Source organism: Periplaneta americana, chromosome 16 (assembly GCF_040183065.1).
Source record: "Periplaneta americana isolate PAMFEO1 chromosome 16, P.americana_PAMFEO1_priV1, whole genome shotgun sequence".
NCBI lineage: Eukaryota > Metazoa > Arthropoda > Insecta > Blattodea > Blattidae > Periplaneta > Periplaneta americana.
In genome coordinates, this window is record NC_091132.1 from 150,569,639 (window position 1) to 150,593,973 (window position 24,335).

Genomic DNA, 24,335 nt, shown 5'->3' on the forward strand with positions numbered 1-24,335 from the left:
AAAATAGTTGCACACCGGCTTTATTATTCCTGTAGTCAAACCAGGCTAATCTGCACAATGGAAGTTGGCCAAAAAGAAAATTCATCCAAGAATATTGTTCCAGAAATATTCGCCCAAAGTGTTTACACTAAACGGTTTTCATTCTCACCCTCACTCATGGGAAATTCACCCACTGCGATGAAGTTTTGTTCATTTCATAGTAAATACATTTTTATCAATTCGTTTCCGTGGTAAATTACGTATTCAGAAATGTTTTAAGGTATATGAATATTTGAAGTTCTTACTTAACAATTCAAAATTTCTTACCGTGGTTGTACTTTTATTACAGAATTCGTAAGTTTAGATGACTGTTTTGAAGGTATACATTTTCAATGGCTATCCACAGAGAAATTATTCCAAGTATATTACCACAGTCTAGTATATACAGTCACGAAGCTCAGTACGTAGTAAATATGCATCCGTAGATAGTTGCTAACCACTAGAATCGCTACTATCGCCTGATTACAGACAATGCAAAATAGCACCCTCACAACTCAAGCTTCGTGACTGTATATACTAGACAGTGATATTACTGTATCATAAAGTTTATATGTAGGCCTACAACCTTCACTGCAGAAATTCCAATCGAACCAAGGGATATGAGTTTGCAGAAGGAAACCTCATGGCTCAAAATGGGCGACCACAGCAGCACATAATAATAATAATAATAATAATAATAATAATAATAATAATAATAATAATGGTTTATTTTAACTGGCAGAGTTAAGGCCATTCGACCCTCTCTTCCACTCAACCTGTATGATACAAAATCATTACAATGCTATGAATATAGCATAATTAATGCAATACAATACAATTCAAAGCAATACAATTCTACTATACAAGACAATATAGTACATAATTAATATAATACAATGAACAATTTTTTCATCTTCACAACACCAAGTCAACCTGGTTGGCCTTCTATGCACAAGGTTGCGGGTTCGATCCCGGGCCTGGTCGATGGCATTTAAGTGTGCTTAAATGCGATAGGCTCATGTCAGTAGATTACCGGCTTGTAAAAGAACTCCTGCGGGACAAAATTCCGGCACATCCGGCGACGCTGATATATCTCTGCAGTTGCGAGCACCGTTAAATAAAACATAACATTTTAAACATTCACAACACCAATAAAATAAATATGTAGTAATAATAATAATAATAATAATAATAATAATAATAATAATAATGGATACTATGTAGAAGTACAGTATATAAAGTAGATGAAAATGTCCATCCTCTACCACATGAAGAGGTGGAAGCAGTGCGTCGATGTACAGTTACCCCAAAAAAAAAAAAAAAAAAAAAAAAAACGTGGCCGCACTCGTGAACAGCGAATATTTTCAAAGTCCACTTCGGGTCGCGGCGATGTTACACGATGCATGTGCTTGTACAAGTAGTTCCGGAACTATGAAAGTGTTCCATATCTGCGCCTCGTAGACCAGCGGTAGAGTGCTTGTTTAATGATTCAAAGGTTGTGGGTTCGGGCCTTCTTCAAGTTTTCATTTTATTTTTAATCGTTCTTTATGGATATCACGTTATTTATATTTTGTTATCGTTCTTTAGAGATATGAATAAATTTCAAGTCATCATTTGTATTCTGTTATCGTTTTATAACAATAGGAATAATAATTATTATTATTATTGTATCTCTAATGGGGGTTAGCCCTATTTTACATATGTATGTTAGGGCTATAGTTTTATACACAAAAAAGGTAAGCATAAAGAGAAATGGAAAAGAAAATTAAATTAGCTTACGCCATGTAAACAAAACATAAACAATCCATAAATTAGGCATTGTGATTGCAAAACAAATATCAGGTATCAATTTGAAACATACAAAAACATTAACAACACACATACGTAACACTTCTATAACACAAATATGCAGCTTTCTGTACCATACATAATAAATTAATACACAATAGTCACACAAACACAATCAAACTATAATTACGACATTGCGACGACATCAAGCATCCCATAACTGATTCACATACATAACAAATCAAGCATCCGTTACAACACATACACTTCAACATAGTAACCACACTTTTAAAAGTTACAAATTTGACTCCAAGAAGAATAAATAGGACACTGTTACTAATTACTATTCCTCTACAATTTCTTAAATACATCTGTAATAAATCTGTGAAATTCCGATATGAATAATATTCACGTTTTTTATATTCTGTTATCGTTCTTTAGCGATATAAATAATATTCCAGTTATCATTTATATTCTGTTTTCCTTCATTAGCATTATAAAATAATATTCAAGTTATTTATATTGTTATTGTTCTTTCGCAATATAAATAATCTGTATTTTATGTAAGTAATTATTATAACACAAATAACCATCTTTCTTTGTAAAATAGGTTATTTTATTTAGATAATTAAATACGTATTACATAATATCTTATATTAATTAAACAAACCAATATTTATAATTTATATTCTGTTATCGTTCTTTAATGATACTGTATAAATAATATTCAAGTTATTGATATTGTAATCGTTCTTTAGCGATATAAATCACATAAATTTAATATTAGGTTTGGAAAAATCCAGTTGCATAATACTGGTATCAGTTTTTCTTTTTGTATTATAACATTATACTATCTTGAACCACAATAAAATGAAAAGGAGTAACGAGGAATTGAACCTGAGACGTTGACATCTAAATTCCGACGTTCGTCCGCTGAGCTACGAGGGCAAAAGTGTGGAAAATTTTTCGAAAAAATTGGCCCAATCACACTCTAAGATTTTCTGATGATTCGCAGAAGCTAGTCCAGGATGCGGGGGGCAAAGGCTAATTGAGATTTCCCTGTCTCTGATCGGTTAAACATCCTGAGAGAATTAATATTTAACCCTTGCCGTGACTTTCGGTGAAGTCCGGAGGGCCCAATTAGTCAATCCACTCTCCTATTCTCCACGCTTGGGCCCCCTGGAATTTAATAAGATGCGAAAGTGATAGTGGTGTGCGGAAAGCAACGGGATGTTACCGCATTTAGGCCTATCCTTCCCAAGAAAAACTGCAAACATGAACAAAGGAAGTTTTTAATAGAAGAAGGATCTTCTGCGGACCTCTGGAAAAAGAACTAAGGAAGAGACTAGTGAAGTGCTTTGTGTGGAGTGTGGCATTGTATGGTGAAGGAACATGGACATTACGACGAAATGAAGAGAAACGAATTGAAGCATTTGAAATGTGGATGTGGAGAAGAACGGTGCATGTGAAGTGGACAGACAGAATAAGAAATAAAATTGTGTTTGAAAAAGTGAGTGAAGAAAGAATGATGCTGAAACTGATTAGAAAGAGAAAAAGGAATTGGTTGGGTCTCTGGTTGAAAAGAATAATAGACGACATTAGGATATGTGGATTATATGCGGAGACTAAGAGGAAGGCAGAAAATAGGAGAGATTGGAGATTGCTGGGTTTGCAATGAAAGACCTGCCCATGGACAGAACACTTATGTATGTATGTTCAGAATGCCTGGAATATCGTGTCTAAGCACAGTCGCTATTTGCAAAGACTAGTCGATTCCATGCCCAATCGACTGCAAGATGATCGAGATAAGAGGAAGATAGACTAAATATTGAATTGTGGCTTTTTGTCTTGTTTTTTGAACGCTTAATTGTTTGAATGTTTTAAGGCCGACGCCAGTAAATTTGTTTTGTTTATGCCACGAAAGATATTTTTATTGAGAATAAAATCTTTTTTCTTGCCATTTGCAGCCACAATATCATAATGATAAAGTCATAGCATAATATATTAATGAACCTGATGTTAATTACTAAAATAGAGAAAGGAGCCATTATGTATAGTTTGTCTCTCTCAAAACAGAACAAAAAAGAACATAAAAAGCACAAGAGTCGAACGCAGGACCTCACGAATAAGAGGCCTGAACGCTACCATTATGCTATCGAATAACACACAGAATACTTCAATCAGAGCGGGTAGAAGAGAAAGTGACGATACTTCCACTAGTCCAGCGGTTCGTCGCAGAGCGGCGCTCACTCTGCTTTCTGTTCTCAGTTTCAGGAGCACTATTCGAGTCAATGCAGATGTTTTTAAAATACCCACTAGATAAAAGAATATTATAGCTTATCACAATATTTAATTTATTTAAAAAAATGTAATACTACTACATTAACTACTCTTGAGTTAAATCATACACTCCTGAATCGTAAATACGAGTATAATAATCAACAATAAACTGGAACATTCTGTCAGCTTCAGAGAGAAGAACGCAAAAAAAAGTACAGCTTCGCAAAACTGAATATTTTTGTGTTGTTGTAAGTACATTTTGACACAAAATTATAGTTTTCGATGTACAAGAAAGTATGATATAATATATCAAATGGGACATATTTTCACCAATACTTTTTTACTACTGCCAGAGCGGGTAGAAGACGTTACTTCCTCTAGTTCAGTGGATCGTAGCCGAGTGGCGCTAGCCCTGTTTTCACTGCCCAGTTTCAGGATCGCTATTCAAGTGAATGCAAAAGGTTTTTAAAAATAACCCATTAGATAAGAATGTATTGTGAAGTACTTAGTTACAATATTTTACTTCTTTAAAAATGTAATATTACTATATTAACAAATTGTCAGTTATATAACACAACCCTGAATAGTAAATACAATAATTAACCGAAAAATGGAACATTGTGCCGGCTTCAGCCAGAAATACGCAAAAAAAAAGTACAGCATCGTACAACTGAAAATTTTTAGGGCATTATAAAGTACGCATTGACATGAAATTATAGTTTTTATACACAAGAAAGAATGTAATACAATAAAGGAGACACTTTATTTTCACCAATAGTTTTTATCTACTATTTAGTCATTAGTTTCAGTTTTATCTGGTTTATATGTAATTCAGGGGAACAAAAGGTATTACGTGCAATTTAGACTCATAAATTAAGCTTCGATATTATATCTATGCTAATGTAAGTTTTGATCTTTTGAAATATCTAGGTTATTTTGTCTTTGTAAAATTAAAACAATTTGGTAGCACTGTATTAAGTAGTTGTATGCTACTTATTGGAGAATATTAAATTAACGACTTTTCCATGAGGTCTATTACTTTCTCATATGCTCGATTAGAAATCTCTTATGATGTGGAAACGTAATAAACAAATGTAATAAAATTGTAAACCAGATTAAGTTCTAGCCTAGATGCAAAGTATAATTATACTGTACTTTTGTTACCGAAATAACTTTTACGTTAATTACGACTAAAGTGCTATTATTAAAAATAGAACAATTAATAATTAAACATGTATATTTAATGAAGTAGAAGCTAGGTGCTTGGATTCAATTAGAAATTCACAATTAGCACTTTAATATAGCACATTTTTTAACCGGCACATAGATTGAAAAATCTTCACATGTAGAATGTCTATGGTAATCATCACAAGATAATCATTTTCTAAGTCCAAAATATCGCTCTAGAGGATCCTAGTTAATTTTTTTCTGTCTGAATATATTTAAATCTGCTATCCCACAAGAATTAATATATTTCGCTAGTGCTCTGAATTTTCACTCTAAATAATTCAAGGGTTCTTTCTTAGGCAAACGTGTTTTTTATATTGTCAATTACGTGTCACACATTTTCTAAAATCGTGTAATGCTAGAATCCTTTGTACAGAGCAGACGAGGGAGTCTTTGAGTTCAACGTATCTGCATGGTCGTTCATTCACCTTTGAATTCTTTCGTATTTTCACTTTCCTCGAACCCATCACAGTTTATGACTAAAAAATGTATCGATTTTGAAAAAGTCATACTAAACAGCTGAAATGCTGGTCTGGAGTTCATTCACTGGAAGGGATTACGGCCAATGTAACTAGACATAATTTTGGGCATTCAGGTGTGGAGTAATGGCACATAAATGCATACAAGCGCATGATTAGCTAAGGTGTTCTTCTGATTTTCGGGTGTCACATCCAATTATTTTTTACTCGGATATTTAACGATGCTGTATCAACTGCTGGGTTATTTAGCGTCAATGGAATTGGTCATAGCCAGATGGTACTTGGTAAGGATACATTGTTATGAGAAAGGATTGATGTCCTCTTCGTTGGATATTTTTTCTTTCCTTTTTTTAAGATATCGAGGCAAGTTTGGGAAAATATGTGTTATAGCATACGGTTTTGGTCGCCAGTTCTTGCGTGGAAGTCCTACCTCTTTACTGGCAATAATACATTTATCGGCTCTTACAATCAAAAGTCGCCCTCGGTAGCGCTGTTGATATAGCGCTGGCTTTCAATGCTCGAGGTTGCGGGTTCGATCCTGGCCGAGATCGATGGCATTTAAGTGTGTTTAAATGCGTCAGGCTCATGTCAGTAGATTTACTGGCATGTAAAAAAACTCCTGTGGGACAAAATTCCGACACACTGGCGAAGCTGATATAACCTCTGCAGTTTCGAGCGTCGTTAAATAAATCATTTTTAAAAAATCACAATCAAAACCGCATAAAAATGGATATCACAGATATAAGAACGAGCATACAGTTTTCTGTGTTCGTGGAATTGCTTTACACCACTTCTGAAAAATAGTCTAGTCTATGGATGGATAAAAGAAAGTCTCTTCCTTACAGATTATAGAGTATCTATAATTGGATTTACACCAAGAACAAAACAATTAGGCTTATTAGTACTCGCTCACATAAACGGCACAATAAAAATCACCCGAACACCACAAGAAATATCTTCTTAATTCCATAGCAGAACGAGTTCTACATGCTCTGTCCACAGTATTAAGAGGAAAACTGCAATCTTAGAACGATCGCCACGCCAATGTTTCGCTCAGTTGCCGCGGCGACACTAGGGGGTTTAAAAGTCCCATTAGACCCTTGCCGAGTTACCACACTTTCTATTCTAAACGCTCTGCTTCAATTATAACTGTAGATATCAGGCAACGTGGTCCAACAACATGTAACATCGCCTGTCTCTGAATTGTAGCGAAGATACCCGAAGGGAACTTTGTTTCAGGAGAGCGGCCACTTTTTCTTTTGACAACTGTACAGCACTAAATCAAGTGGCTCCATCTCCGATTATTGAACGTGAACTGCCATCAGACATGCTTCAGTTTTTTCCTCTGAGGGAATCCCTAAAAAGAAGTAAAAACCAAAGGCGCCAAAGGAACTTTTCTGCCAACCCAAAATCTATCAGAGATCTTCGAGATATACCACCAGAATTGATATCTTAGCATTTGTTCCTGTCGAAGATTTACCAGGTGTTTTCATACTGTTCTCGAGACCATGCCCAGACCAATGATAGATTTCGTCAAATGACAAAGCCACCTACATTGGGATTACTGCAAGAGGTCGTCGGCCTGCTGCAAAAGCTAGATATCCTCCTCACTTATACAATCAATTCGAAGTAGCTAGATCAAATGAATAACGCACGATTAACACAGGAGCAAGTCACAACCGCTTCCAGAACATTGCTTGTAAGAAACATCCCATTGTATACAAACTCATACATTATTTCAAGAATGAGCAATCCTGTGTTGACAGAATGATCCAATATAATGATGCAAAATATATCACAAAGGTATGATGAATTCAAACACGTAGGACGTGTAGTTGAATATTTTCATGCCTGTGGTTACAACATTCAAATCTGAATAAATCCATCTAAGACTCGGTTTCTGCAATAAAGTAGGCCTAAAGTTTTTCAGGGGATTTGTAAACCATTGAAAACTTTGGTCCACCTAAATTATTGCAGTATCATTTAAAAAATTATATATATATATATATATATATATATATATATATATATATAATATAGATACCGTACATGTGAATTTTTTTTGTTCTAATTTTCTCTTGGGTTAATTTGTTTGGGTACATTCTCTGGTGCGTCAATTGTCCATGGGTCAAATTTCATTTGTTTGAATATTCTTTGTGTGAACTAGCACCGATTGAACAATACGAAATGTACAAACATATGTGGGAAAAATTACGTAAGCCTATTTAGCAACCTGATCATATTCAATTGTCTGTTACTCAGTTACTAACATACTGTTAGGAACAGTTTGGCTACACTACATAAAACCGATGTTGTCCTAGAGCTCTTGTTGACCAAAGCCTGAACAAATATGTTACGTATTTTCATTACAATTTAAACAATAAAATAACTATATTCATTATGAATAAATATCTAAGACCAGATGACGCTGGTCCTCGTTCTAATTCAGCTAATAAAGTAGGGACACATTGCCTGAAGGCTTTTGATAATTTTTTATCTCCACTGTTATCTGTTCTATCAGATTCAAAAAGTTAAATCAGATTAATTATTTGTCTCATTCTGTTTGTAATTTTATAAGTGAACTGACACATAATTGAGCGTTAAGTTGCGTCGAAAGCAAGGGAAAGAGAGGAAAAACTTTAAAAAGCAAGGGAGTTTGGGGCTGAGAAAAATAGAATATGTCAACTCCAAGCCTGTTCGCGATGTCACAGTGTGGTTTCGCTGCTCCACTGAAAAAAAAAAAAATGTTGAAGGGAAAACAGCTGAAAATAGACGTAACGCAATAGTTACCACATAACAGCGAGGAGCGGTAGTCGTTAGAGAAGCTGACTTAAGGATCACAAGAAGAAACGCCGGAAGATGTAAATCTGCACATTGGAAAGGTACATTGTCCCTTTACAGTGCCAGTGGAGTCCAGTAACCTCGCTCATATGACAAGTGTGATGTTCGAAGGCTGACCTAAGACCCCCTCGATTTGTAAGTCTGAATTGTAAAAGTTCCCGTGCGAATAAAGTGGAGTAACTGGCTCAAGCAACAGGCTAATATATGACGCTATGGCAGTGCATCTATGTCGAAAATTGTTTGCAAAATTAACGGAAACTTTATGGGTAAAAAAAATGTTGGTTCGTGACCCCATTTCTTATAGGGTTCATCCCAATATTTGTTTTAGAGGTTAGGAAAACCTTAGGCTTGACGAATTGGTATACAGGTATTGTGTATCCAATTTACAATGTTCTTATTACTGGACATAAGTAATCTAGAAACCGTCACGGTCTTCTATAAAAATAGGTAGACATGCTTAAAATATGCTTGTTTTTGTGTGTTCGTTCCCTGGATGCTTATGCACTACAGAAACTCATTAGTGATTCGATTCTTAGTCTGGATGAGAGGGCGTGGTATCTTTCACGGCACCTTCGCACAATTTACACACGCACTCTACACTGGGCTCATGGTAGCCTTTCGTTTTGCAGATCTTGAAATGAAAACCATGCATTGCGAAGCGTGTGGTGGTGTGTCTGAGTTTGTAGTACGGTCTCTTCCACTCGTCGGACAGCATGGCCTCTGTTATATAAAAGTCGCTCCATATTTGTGACCTCTTCGTTCGGAGTTCCTGTAGAAGATTCTCGTACTGGGGAGTGGACTGGAGCAGGAGTTGGTGTCTCAAATCTCCGATATAGAAGATTTCCCTTGACATTTCGTAGCATAATCGTGATGGAGCATATTTTGATATGGATTGGGCTCTTTTAATAAATGTTGCCTTCACTCGTTCTATAGGTTTTAAATTGTTCTTTGTAAGGATCTCCCATATGATGTTCAGACCATAGGGCCGATTTTGACTTTGAATAATGTCATGGTTGTCTCTAGCGATAATTTGTTTACATGCTGTATTTCATGCTTTGCTTTTATAGCATGTATGATTCTTTCATTTACATTCTAGATAATCTTGAATTACAGGACTTTGATACACTGCATTTCATGATTCATGGAAATTGGGACATCGTGGTAAAACCTGAACTGTTTTTCACGTTTCTTTTGGGACAGGGCTATTTGTCATATAGTGTGAATAACGGATTTGTAAAGATAGCAAATGATGAGATTGAAACCAACAATTCTTCGGGTTGATACCATTTGAGGCCTACAATTTCACTAACCAGGGTGATACTCGCCAGATGTTGGATATGCATTGGGTTTTCGGGGTAGGCGCAGTGGAAGACTTTCGAAATAAGACAGTGTGAATTTATAACAATGAATATAATTAACAAACAATATATATACATAAATGAGTTGGATTGAATACATAAGTTAATGAGATTAAATAAAGAGAATAATGTGATGACGTAATCACAATGAATATAGCACATAAATGTCCAACACTTAATACGATCCTAAAGATCCCATAAATCTCTCATAGTTATGACTTGACTTGAATAATCTCCACAATTATTAATATCATTACTTACAAAAGTATTCCGCACTGGAACCGTCACACGCATTTAACGTACATGAAACTATATATACTTGACATTTGAGTACAATTTTCATTTACTATAAAAATCTCTGTAATATTAAACAAGAATAAATTATCGCAGAGAGAGAGAGACAGATAGACATGTATAAAGGGAAGAAGGCAATAAGTCAAACCCTGCGTAAATAATAAATCTGAAACTCAATATCACTACTAGTTAAAAATCAACTAATTTGAGCTCCGGCGCATTAGATACTTTATCGCGATATTGAACAGCCCCGCACTCATCATATTTACCCAAAAGATTACAATGAAAATCTCAATATAACATAAGATTTCTATAACTTGACTAGACGATAACAAATTCCCGAGATCAACCTCTCCAGTCGACAACTAGTTCCCGAGTGTCATTCCGTACTTTAACCGTAAACAGGAAAACTCGCCTTCCCTCTCTCTCGAATAATCAATAAAGTCAGAAACTAACTGGCCAATAAGGATTTAGAAGAGAACAAATGAAGGGAAAAAGGGGGCGCTGTCAGTAACATTTGAGGAGAGTGCATGCTATATGGTGGTATAACGGAGAAGTATGCCCGTTGAGACGTCGAGCTCGGCTCAGACACGATCGTGCTATCGTAGCGAGTAGTCCGTTAGTACGTCGCGTAGACTTATAGTTAAGAATCTATTACAACGGTATATTAAACTAGTGCTCTATTCTCTAAAGTTTATTTTCATTATATTGTAATCACTATCATAAATACACAATTAATAAGTGTTTCACTATTAATTCGTATTAGTGTGGTTTTTCCGGATACCGACTCCAGCGCCAAACATGGACAACGTAATGGCTGACACTTTACAACAAGGATTGAAAGAAACAAACAAGAGCTACACAGATTTCCAGGAAAATTCAGCAATGTAGATACTCACTCTTCCAGTAGAGGCCAATCTGAATTCAGGTAACATGACTTATACTCTTGCTGTGGTAGACAATGCATCGGAACATATGGTTCAATCAACTCCAGAACCTGGAACATTTATATCATCGACTGGACAACTCTACACTATTCAACCTTATGAAAGAAATCATCCCAATGATGGAAATGAGTACCAAACACCGAAAAAAGACGGCAACAGAACGAACCCAACCTACTTTCACAATTACTACATCAAACCAATATGAATCACTAACAGAAAAAACACCAAATACACCAGAATCACTTAGCAAAGCAACTGACCAACCGACTACTGCTTCAACAAAGAAATCAAATATAAATCAACCAGGTCCATCTGGAGTTAAGGCCAAATTAGGCCAATCAACAACCACCACAGGCAAACCGTCTCCTATTCTACTCGTAACAAAAGTGACTACAAAAGAACTTCACACTACCATGGGAAATTTTATACAAAACATTGAGTTTCAGTACACAAGACAAGGTTTGAAAATATTCACAAATACTCAACAGCACTACACAGCGATCATTCAAATACTAGACGACAAAAATTACCAATACTTTACATATGGTCAACAAGACAAACAGATCCACAAAGTCATGTTAAGGGGTTTACCCCCAACAATAGAGTCAGACGAAATTAAAGATGAGTTACTTGCACTGAACTATCCCATTACAAGCATCCGACAGCTTACTAAATCAATCAGATCAGACTCCCAACACGAATTGATCAAACTACAATTATGGGCTTTCACTTACAAAAATATAGAGAACGTTCCTGATATAAAAGGACTTCGGGGTTTATTACATTATCGGGTTACCATAGAGGATTATATTGGAAAAACAGGACCTATTCAATGCTACCGATGCCAATCATTTGGTCATAAAGCACAGCAGTGTACAGTAACTCCTATATGTATGAAATGTGCAGGAAGCCACTTTTCATACACTTGCACGAAACCAGCCAACATACAAGCGACATACTGTAATTGCAATCAAGATCATCCCGCAAATTACTCCAAATGTCCGATTAAGGTGAAACTCAACGAAAACCATCTTATAAAAACGAATTCCCAGACTACTAATTCAATCCTACGAAAAAGTGACTTCCCACAACTATCTAAAACACATAAAACATTTGCATGGACACGTCCATTGACAAACCAAAAAAAGGAAGGAACTAATGATACATCTACCAGTGAATTACTAAAAGATTCACTCAACATTCTTCAAGTAGTGAACATTAGAGAGCTCCTAAAAAAATTAGCAAATCTGTTTGTCTAACTCAAGATGGCACCCAACGTCATAGATAGAAGCATAATTATTTGGAACTTTGTCTCTACGATACTCGACAAAATACTACCAACTGAATCTACAAAACAAAAACAACAGCCACAAATAGAATATACTATCATCGCACACAACACTTAAAATAATGACATGGAATGCTAATGGTGTACAACGTGACAAATACCTTTTACCTATGTTTCTTCAAAAACATGACATTGATATACTATTGATTACAGAAACCAATCTAAAGCCCAATCGACGATTTCATATTCCGAAATATACACTATAACATATCGTACGGACGGCCCAAATGCACCACATGGAGGAGTATCTATACTCATAAAATCTGCAATTGTATATAGCTATGTCCATTCTCCCAGTCTACAATATTTACAGGCTGTGCTTATATCAATCAACTCTCTAAATGAAAGAATAATAATTGGTTCCGTATATGCACCACCCAGTGTACCACTGACCAAACAAGATTTAACTGCCTTGTTAGAACATTATCGGTCGTTTATTATAGGAGGTGATTTCAATGCTAAACATATAAATTGGAACTGCACATTAAACACTCAATGCGGGAAAACGCTACACAAACATTCCAATGAACATAATTATAATATATACGGGACATTAACTCCCACACACTATCCCCCACGCGTCAACTGCCAACCTGATGTCTTAGATATATTCCTACATAAATCCAATGCACCTATAAATTATATAACCACCATAAATGAATTAAAGTCTGATCACAGTCCGGTGCTAGCTATAGTTGATTTGAAACCACCTGAACTGCCATACAATGTGAGACCACCAACCACTGTCAACTGGAGAAAATACAGAAATATCCTTGAAACTTCTGTTCCAGGTAACGTAGAAATCAACACCGAGGAAGAACTAGAAATGGCATGTAAAACCTTAACTAATACCATCAAACAGGCACATATAACTTCGCAGGCAACAACAGCTAGTTGTAATATACCTTCAGAATTCCCTGAAGTAAATGAACTATTAAGAAGAAAACGAAAGGCCAAACAGTTAAAAAATAAATTCCACCAAAGATGCGACATAGCACAATTTAATTTCCTAAAGATCTATATTCACAATAAATTATTAGACCTACGTATTGCAACCTTTGAACGAGATAACTCCATTGCTGAAAAAGACAACAAAATTTGGAACATAACTAAACGCCTAATTCATAACAGGAATTCTGATAATCATCCCATACTTGGACCAAATGGGCCGGTTTATTTACCAACAGAAAAAGCTGAAATAATTGCAACTACCTATTTCCAAACATACCAAGATGTTCAAAACTACACACAACAACACGCTCATACCCGACAAACAACAAGACAGTTCTTCCAAACCTATCCAAATGGGTTAATCGTACACACCACACCTTCCAAAATTAGTAGATCTATCCAAAAAGCACCACAAAGAAGAGCACCCGGATCCGATAAAATAACTTACCAATGCCTGAGAGATCTACCGAGAAACGCTCTGACTCACCTTACCAAAATATACAATAGTGCATTAAAACTACAAACATTCCCGCAACTATGGAAGACTGTAAATATCATTTCAATTCCAAAACCCAGGAAAAACCCACAACTACCACAAAACAGAAGACCGATCAGTTTGCTCAGGACACTTGGAAAAATCTACGAAGGAGTGATATATAACAGACTATATCCACATCTACAGAGACACATATCCGATGAACAATTTGCATTTATGTTAGGACGAAGCACAACAATGCAACTTCTCCGTTTAACCGAAACAATCACCACTGCTTTCAACAACAAACAGTATGCTGCGATGATGTTACTTGATGTTAACAAAGCTTATGACACTGTATGGCATACAGGTCTATACTATAAATTGATAAAAGTTGGAACAAACCCAAAATTCATACGCCTTATTAAGTCATACCTTTCCAACAGAAAATTTCAAGTTTTACATCAAGGTGCCTCATCAACAAAGTATAACATATACGCAGGTTTGCCACAAGGATCCAAGCTATCAACTATACTTTATAACTTCTACTCTGCAGATATCCCTACACAACCATATATTCACACGTTTCAATATGCCGACAACACCACATTTTTATCAACCACAGAAAACCTACCATTCGCAATCAATAGACTACAAAACTTCTTAAATAATTACGACACACGGACCTACAGATGGAAAATTAAAATAAATCCTCTTAAAAGCTCTGCAATCATTTTTCAAAAACGACAAGCCCAACCCAGGACCCGACTCAAATTATTCAATACATACATCAACTGGACTTCTAAAATTAGATATCTGGGAATAACTATGGATAAAACACTAATCTGGAACCAACATGTCACTCAAGTAACAGGAAAAGCCATGGGTAGATTTCTTCAATTATATCCACTATTTAAAACTCCAGCATTAAAACATAAAACTAAATTACATGTCTATAAAGCCTTAATTCGAAGTATGATAACATACGCAGCACCAGCTTGGGGATATGCTAGCAAATCCGTTATGAACAAGATACAAGTTATCCAAAACAAAATACTGAGAACCATTCACGGCAGTGGATAAGGACCAAGTACACAACTTCATGATTACCTCCAAATGGAATATCTTCCCGAATATATACAAAAAATCACAAATGAACTCTATCACAAGGCAGCACACAACAACAACAAACTAATAAATTCTCTTGGCAGATATGATATAAACAGGAAATACAGACATTGCCGACCCAAGCAACTACTTTCATAAACTCAATCCAACAAAATGACATCCACAAAATTTATACTATACTCATTCAGAGACACCTACCATAGCTGAAACGAATTTATATTCTGTTGGATGCATTCGTGTCGACGGAATTTAGATACCATGCGGATACCAAAGATTATAATATTCTACATAATTGAAGAGGAAGGGTTGATATTTACTGAAACTCTAACCAATCAACAAGATAGACGACTTGTGTGGGCTTGGTTCAAGATCAAGCACCAGTTGCATTTAAAATTAGTAGATCATGTTCAACAGTAGTATGGTATTAAGTCTAGTCACCCACAGTCTAGCTCTGATTTGATCACGATCAACATCGAAGTCAAGTGCAGGTCTAGTGGTTCAGTGTGTGTAAACGTCGAAGCAATTTATCGAAGGTTTTTTTTTTTTCTCTTGTGTTGAGAGTTACAATTAGTTACTTTGGATTATTTGCGTTTACAAGTGAAGTGACTCCCTGTGAGTTTTCTCCGGGGAGTATAGTGATTCATTTGACTTTGTTAAATCGAATATGTCGGTGGCGTCAGTCAGTAATGAGGAGCATATACTACACTCACAATTCAAGCAGGAACAAGTGATGGACATAGAAGTGAATTACCAAAACCAATTCCCTACACTGAAACCCAACACCATTCAACACCCACCTCAAAATAACCCCATGACAGACTCAGAAATACAACATATGAAAGAGAATGAAGAACTACAACACAACGGAAGACGAAATAACTTAACAAAGGACGAGTCGGTTAATAAGACAAGCACTCCCATGAACAGACCACAATTCAACTATAACGTATTAGACTCGGGACCATTTATGGTTAATTTAGCTGGGAAAGAAGGCAACATGGACAAAATTCACCCCTTAAAACTGGGAAAACTTCTATTTGAAAAATAAGACAAAGACACAATAACACAGGTAAAAAATGATAGGACAAAACAAATTTGAAATATATTTCGAAAATTATATGCCAGCTAATAAGTTTGTAAACTCAAAATTTGTGGAACAATACAATCTTAGGGCGGCGATCCCATTCAACCATATCCACAGTAAAAGGAATCGTTCGACATGTAGATGTGGAAATTTCCAAAGAGGAAATAAAAAAATTAGCAAAAAACAAAGAAAGATATGAAATCCAACATGTACATAGGTTTCATAAAAGAGTAGTAGATGCACAAGGACAAGTCAACTTCATACCAACACAAACATGTCTAATTACATTCAGAGCACAGAGATTACCCCAAGCGATCACATTGTTCTGTAGCTATCTTCCAACTGAAAAATATGAGGAGCGGGTGTTGCAGTGCAAAAAATGCACTAAATTTGGACACTCCGTGAAAATTTGTCGCAACTGGGAAACATGTATGAAATGCTCACAACCTCATTCGACAGATATATGTACAACAGCTGAACTCAAATGCCCAAATTGTCCTATGCAACATGCAGCAAATAACCCACAATGTATCATGTTTAAAAGGGAATTAAGTATCCTAAAGCATGTTAATGACCTTAATATCTCTAAATATGAAGGTATTCAAATTTTGAAAGGGGCGGTCTCATATGCAGAGAAAGTGAAATCACTAGCAAGCCAGAATAGTGGTGAGATACGTTTCTCAGCAGTACCTCTGAAACCCACAAAAGACGTAAGGGAAAGCAAAGTGCAGAAAATCCCGTCTGAACAAATTACACAATACAATCAAGGAACCAAATCAAAACCTCAGATTACAGAAAAAAACAATGATTCCAAACTCCCCAACAAAAAGAAAACCAACGGCAAAGGCACAGACAGACCAACCACTTAACAAGAAAGCTAATGCGAAAAAACCAGTAGGGACCATTCACAACAGAGAACCCAACCAAATATCGGGCCCAGTGTATTCACGGAAAGATACATCTCATAACCCACCAACACGAGACTCTAATCGAGAAGTTAAAGATAATAGTATACCACAATACTTTCTCATTGAAAGAAATCAATTTCAACAAGTTATATCTAACATCCATCAATCACTTCCAACTATGTCAGACGAAACAAAAAAGGCCATAGAAGCACAGCTAAAGAACCTTAGAAAAGCAATTTCGGACTAACATGTCACCAGACACTCCGACAAAACTATCCATTTCACAATGGAATGTACGCAGTATTTATTCCAAACTTCAGGATGTTAAATACTTTTTAAACAACAAAAGTTTCGATATTATTATAATTGTAGAATCTTGGCTCAAACCACAGCAAAAATTTAAACTCCCTCAATACAACACGATCCGACTGGATTGAACTACGGTAGGAGGAGGGATTTTGATACTGATAAAACATACAATTAAAATCACCCAGACTGCAACAATTAATCATTTCACGGAAAATGTTTAGGCGATAAAAGTGAACTTAATTGGACTAACGCTACTAGCAGTATACAACACAAATACACATTATATTTCGAACACTTTTTAGAATAATAATTTTACATTTCTACCAGAAGAAAAAGTATTGATCTGCGGTGACTTTAATTTAAATGTAACACCATAAGAAATTAGAACTCACACTCACAGTTACATGTTTTTACATACATTAGTAGAACAGAAATTTTTATTGTTGAACACCGATGATTACACTCGTTTGGGACATTGCAATCAATGACATTCTTCACCGGATTTAACGTTCATAACTGAAAATCGATTCACGGATGCTACATGGTAGGTCCTCACCGATACCATGGGCAGTGATCATAAACCAATACAAATTACTATCAATAAGAATATGGGGACACTAGGTAAACACATAATAATTCCACCCATTAAAATACATAATTGGGCTGCCTTTGAAGAGAAATTGCAACAGGAATTTCGCACCAACCCTATTAGTGAATCGGATCCAGACATCATACAGAAAATTCAACTAGCTTTCACGCACATTTTAGATACCCACTACACAGCAAGAGAAATTAGAACTAACAAATATATGGTGGACACCAGAATATGCTCAGGCAATAGCGAAACGCCGACTACTTTTATCCCAATACACTAAAAACCAAACAAGACAGTTGTTTTTTACATTGACAAATCACATAGCCAACACAATGAGGTTAATAAAAAAAAAATACAAGGATGGAGAAAATTTTGCACCCATATTAACCCAGGGCACAGTACATCTGGAATATGGCACAAAATTAAATGGTTTATGAACAAGAAAATCTCGGTTTATAGACCAATGGACTATAACGGGGATCTTCAATCTGAATATTTGGCTTTGGTAGCACCCGCCAGTGTACAGGAGTGGGATAATACGGAGATAGTACAAGGGTCAACATCAAATATAATACAACATCCTCTACAGACAGACCATGAATGTGAACTAAATTCGACTTTCAAAATAACTTCCAAAGGGGTTAGAGAGAGAATAACGAAATTTAAAAAATCGGAAGTCTCGAGGACTAGATAGTATTGCTACAGAGATTCTTAAATTAGGTTCCGAGGCCATAATTCCATACTTAATGCGTATATTTCATGTTTCCATAAACAATGCAGCTATTCCATGTGACTGGAAATCAGCTATAGTGGTACCCATACATAAAGGTGGAAATAAATTAGATGTCGGAAACTACAGACCGATTAGCCTTACATCTGTCGTATGTAAGTCATGGAGCATTTGATATCGGATTATATTCGTCATGTTCTAAATGCGAAAGACTGGTTTTACAACCGCCAGCATGGTTTTAGGGAAGGCTTCTCATGTGATAGTCAAATTACGTCGCTGGTTCAGGATCTAGCTGAAGAGGTAGATAGAGGCGGAAGAATCGATGCAGTTGTGATTGATTTTTCGAAAGCATTTGATTTGGTGCCACATGACATATTAATAGATAAGTTAAGTAGGCTAGGAATAGATAAAAGAGTGGTGCTATGGATCCAAGAATTCTTAAACGGTAGAACCCAGAGAGTTAGAGTAGGTCATGAAATATCGGAAATTGGAAATATAAGTTCAGGGGTGCCACAGGGCAGCGTTCTGGGTCCATTACTCTTTATAATATACGTAAATGACCTATGCCAGAATATTACATCAAATATGAGGCTATTTGCAGACGACTGCATTATCTATAGAAAGATTAGAAATAATTCAGATGTAGATGCTATTCAAACAGACTTGAATAACATTTATAACTGGGCGTTAAAGCATAGGATGAAAATAAATGGTTCTAAAAGTAAATCTATAACATTTTGTAAAACCCGAGAGGAAACTAGTCTTAATTACGAATTCAGTGGTGTTGTAATTCCTCAAGAACAATGTTGTAAATACCTAGGAGTGTATTTAAACTCCAAACTTTCTTGGGGAGAGCATGTTGATAATGTTACGGGTAAAGCATGGAGGGCACTTCACTTTATTATGAGAATCTTGAGAAAGGCTAGCCCCAAATCGAGGGAAATAGCATATCTAACGTTAGTGCGACCGTTAATGGAATACCGAACTACATGTTGGGATCCCTATAGAATATACCAGATAAATTCCTTAGAAAAAATCCAGTATAGGGCAGCGAAATTTGTTAAAGGTAAAAGAGAAGATGGAAACAATACGATAAAAGAACTTAAATGGGAAACTTTGGAAAACAGACGTAGGAAAACTAGAATAACATCATTGTATAGAGCACATCTAGGTCAGAAAGCATGGGTAGACTTAACGGCTCGGTTAGAAAAGCCAATGTACTATGGTAGGAACGATCATGATTTTAAAATCAAATGTAGGAAACAGAAAACGGATGTAGGTAAATTCTCATTTTTAAATAGAACTATAAATGATTGGAATGACCTACCTGCAGCAGCCTTTGAGGGCTGTCCTTCCTTAAGGAGATTCAAGAATAATTTAAAAAGTTGTATATAAAGTGAAAATTAAAATTAAGGTGACATTCAACATTTAATTTTTTTTTAAGGTGACATGTATTTATCTAGGCTGACGAGTTTACTTCCTTGGTTTGAATTGTAAATTATTTAAAACTAGCGTGTAAGAGGGCCTTAGACTAGAAATGTTTAGTTTAAATGTAGTTCTGTTTATAAGTATGCATAAGGATGTAATTATTTGACTTATTTGAACTGTTGTATCAGTGAAGCGAGATGAGTCAGTGAAGTTATGGTTTTACAGTGCAGTGAACAGTTCCGATCAGTGATAATTTATAGCGTCAATGAAATGTGTTCTATAGTGTCAGTGAAATGTGTTACAGAGTGTCAGTGAAATGTGTACTAAAGTGTCAGTGAAATGCGTCATAGTGCCACTACAGGGAATGAGATGAGAGTAAAGTGAAAGACTATTGAAACTTATGTAGGACCTATAGATAATTATGTAGGTTGTATTGTAAAATTAGGTATTTTATTTTATGTGTTATTATTATTGTGCTAAATTGTATTGTGTATTATTATTGTATTGTGTGTAAAATTGTATATGTGTTGTAAAATTGTATTGTGTATTGTAAATTTTATTGTGTATTGGTTATCATTTTATTGTGTATTGTTAATATTGTATATACCACTGCCACCGGGTGCTTGCCCACTTGCAGTGTAAATAAATACATACATACATACTTGAACACGTAACAGTACAAGAAATTAAACTCATACTACAAAAACATGTTAACCATTCTGCTCCCGGTCCAGATCGAATAACTTTCGATAATTGATGAAAAGACTGTCCCACCATAATTTAAATTTACTGGCTGTAGGATACACACTTGTACTGCAAAATCAGCAGATGCCTAGGTCGTGGTCCCATTGCTTTACAATCCCTCTTCTGAAACCAGGAAAGACTAGCAATAAAAGTCGGAATTATCGGCCCATAATATTATTTAATGTCCTGTGTAAAACTTTTGAACAAATTCTTGCAATCCATATATCCCTCTATTTAGAAGGAATGGGAATGTGGCCACGTAATCAATACGGTTTTGGCAAAGGATTTAATACCAACTATAATCTACTTCAGTAACTTACAGAAATAGATTTGGCGTGGCATAAGAAACAAGTCCTATTTACTGCATTCCTCGATATAGAAAGAGCTTATGACTCAATTCAATTAGGGATCCTCAAAACAAAAATTAAACAATTACAACTTCCAGAAGAAATCATATCTATAGTAGATCAACTATTTACAAACAAAACAGTAAATTTACACCCCTGTTTTCACAAACCCTACACAGAGAATTATATCTACTGGAATCTCGCAAGGTTTCCCATTTAGCCCCATTTTATTTGTTATATATACACACGAATTAAGTACAATCCCTTTTCTAAATAGCAATTTATTATTATTTCCAGATGATATGACTCTTATTTCAAGAACTTCAATGCAACAATTTATCACCCATCCTGACCTCATTCAAGAAGATATAAATACGCTGATTTTAACCCTTAACAAGCTAGGAATGACAGTCAACGGTCTTAAAAGCAAGGGCATACTGTTCAAAAAGGGAAAAGTGTATACAAACCCCCACTTCCTCATAGAGAATGAGTATCTCGCGATGACAAATAAAATCAAGTTTTTAGGCATCGTTTTCGATTATAAATTAAATTGGGTAGAACACGCAAAACACATTCATGGTAAATTGCTAACCAAAAAACAATTATTTAATTATATAAGTGGTAAACGATGGGGAACACATCTTCGGGACTCATACATATTTACAATTCCTTAATACAAGCCAAAATAGACTATGGTGTCATTGTATTCTCTAAATTCACTAAATATTGGAATAATAAAATAGAATCTATACTCTATCAGATCCACAAAACGATATTGGGAATTAGAGGTAAATCAGACAAACAAAAAGTAGCACAGGTCTTACATATACAACCTTTTGGAGTAAGGAAATAATATAAAGCAACCCTAAATTTTATATGGAACCTCTGAAACTTCTCGGACATTCTAATTACAACTAGCACCCAAACTTATTCCACATACAACAAATATCAACACTCCATATGAATACATCAGCACTTTCCAAAAGTTTCAGGAAATGACAAACGTCCAAAGATTTGCGAGACCCCCACTTTATTGTATGGAGTATTCTACCCTCATTGCACCATGGCCGGTACTTGATAATTACTTCACCAAAAACGAATTAAACATACCACAAAAATGGAGCGAACTGGCTGACAAACTCCTAGGGAATAGGAAGGACCCTACGATCTTAATTTTCACTGACGGATCGAAAAACAACCAGGGAGTGGGAGCGGCATTCTTTAATGTCACCTGGACTAAGGACAACAATTTAAAGTATCGTCTACTTGGTCAGTTTATTCCGCAGAAGTATTAGCGATTCGCCAGGCCTTGATATCACTTAAGCATGTCACAAAGCTTACAATAATCATATGTTCTGATTCACAAAGTGCGTTACACAATATTGGAACGGTAAAAATATCACCTAAACTAGGACGGCTGGAGATAAACTGTAAATATTACCTACATAAGTTAGACCAACAGCATAATTATACACAATTAATTTGGACCCCAGGTCATTCGAACATACCCGGCAATGAACAAGCAGATGGTCTAGCAAAAGAAGCAATCACTTTACAAAAAGAAAACAATTTTTTGGTTCCTCTGCAAGAGGCAATAATTTTTTGGAAAACACGAGCACCACAACTGGCTAATACGCACACAACCTTTGATGGTGCTACAGGAGCTCCTACTACCCAACCATGGTTTACCAAAAATTATAACTCTACACGATTTGAAATTGCTCTGTTTCATAACATTCTATTCCAACAAGCTCTTACACCACGGTACCTCTATAGAATAAGACGGGCAGAAACTAATTTATGCACGTGTGGCGAAGAGGGAGACATGGACCATATAATTTTAGGATGAGCATGTAACAAAACCCAGATTACTAATTTTCTCAAAATAATATATAAGAAAATCGGTATTGGTCCTTGGAATACCCGAGCATTATTACATTCGAAGGAATTGTTTATAGCTAAAGCGTTAAGGAGACACACAATACGATGTAAAATGAAATTATAACACATACACGACCGTTGACTTAACCAACAATCCTTCATTCCCTTATCATATATATTCTACATGGGTAATACCTATCCATGTACGTCACACAGACGCCAATATCGGTTGGTACAACTGATCGAGCGTAGGTCGATAAATAACTCCAACTCAAGTCTAGTCACCAAAGTCAGTGCAAAATATCATTTGAAAAGGAGTTTTCTTCCATCACTGCAGAGGCCCCAGAATTACAAGTGTTGGTTGATCTTTAGGAAAATTAGAAATCCTTGTTCTACCGTCAAAGAAACAAAAACCATGTCTAACAAATCATAGCATTCTGCAGCAGGTAATTTTTGGTCCACTGTTTGTTACAGGGTATAGACTACCTATGCCACTGAAATTAAGACTGAAGATAAGAAAAGACCAGACTTCTTCTTGTACAAAGATGGCGTTGGTATTATCATTGAATTAAAATATATGCCTGATGATAAAGAGCGTAATAGTGCATGTGCTGGTCTGAAACAAATACTTGAAAAGAAGTACTATTTTCTCCTTTCTATTAAAAAAATAGTAAAGAGTACTATGTTGTAAAACCTACAAGTTACCTCCTGATAGGTTTAAGCTTCAATGCAAACTTGCAAGTGTCAGTGTAATCCTTGCAAAACAAAGTAGCTAAACACGTGCTGATCTGTGTGAAGAAGGTAAATCGTTATGCAAAGAAGATATTGAAGCACTCCTTAAAATGGCTGGTAAAATAACATCAGTTGGTCTCTCGAAGTGATGTTTTAAGTTATAAATTTCACGGTCTTCTATGTGAATTGCTATCAAGCTAACTTAATTACATTTTGTAAGAAATATACTAATCAGTGTTGCCAATTCAACGGTTTTCCCGCGAAATCTAGCTTTTTTGGATAACAGTCTCACGGGTAAAATTATATTATCCTGCATAGCGGGAATACTAGCGGTTTTTGATCTTTGACGTTTCTGAAATGAAATTAATATTAGCATTATTGGCGGCTTTCATAATTACATTTAATTCGTTCAGTATGGGTTTTGTGAAATAATTGATGTATTA

At 35.6% G+C, this 24,335-nt stretch overlaps 1 protein-coding gene across 1 annotated transcript in view; it reads left to right on the forward strand.

The window, feature by feature from the left end:
• Window positions 1-24,335, forward strand: part of LOC138691317 (zinc finger protein ZFP2-like) — a 499,579-nt gene that overhangs the window by 282,978 nt on the left and 192,266 nt on the right. The gene's annotated exons all lie outside the window — the stretch shown is intronic.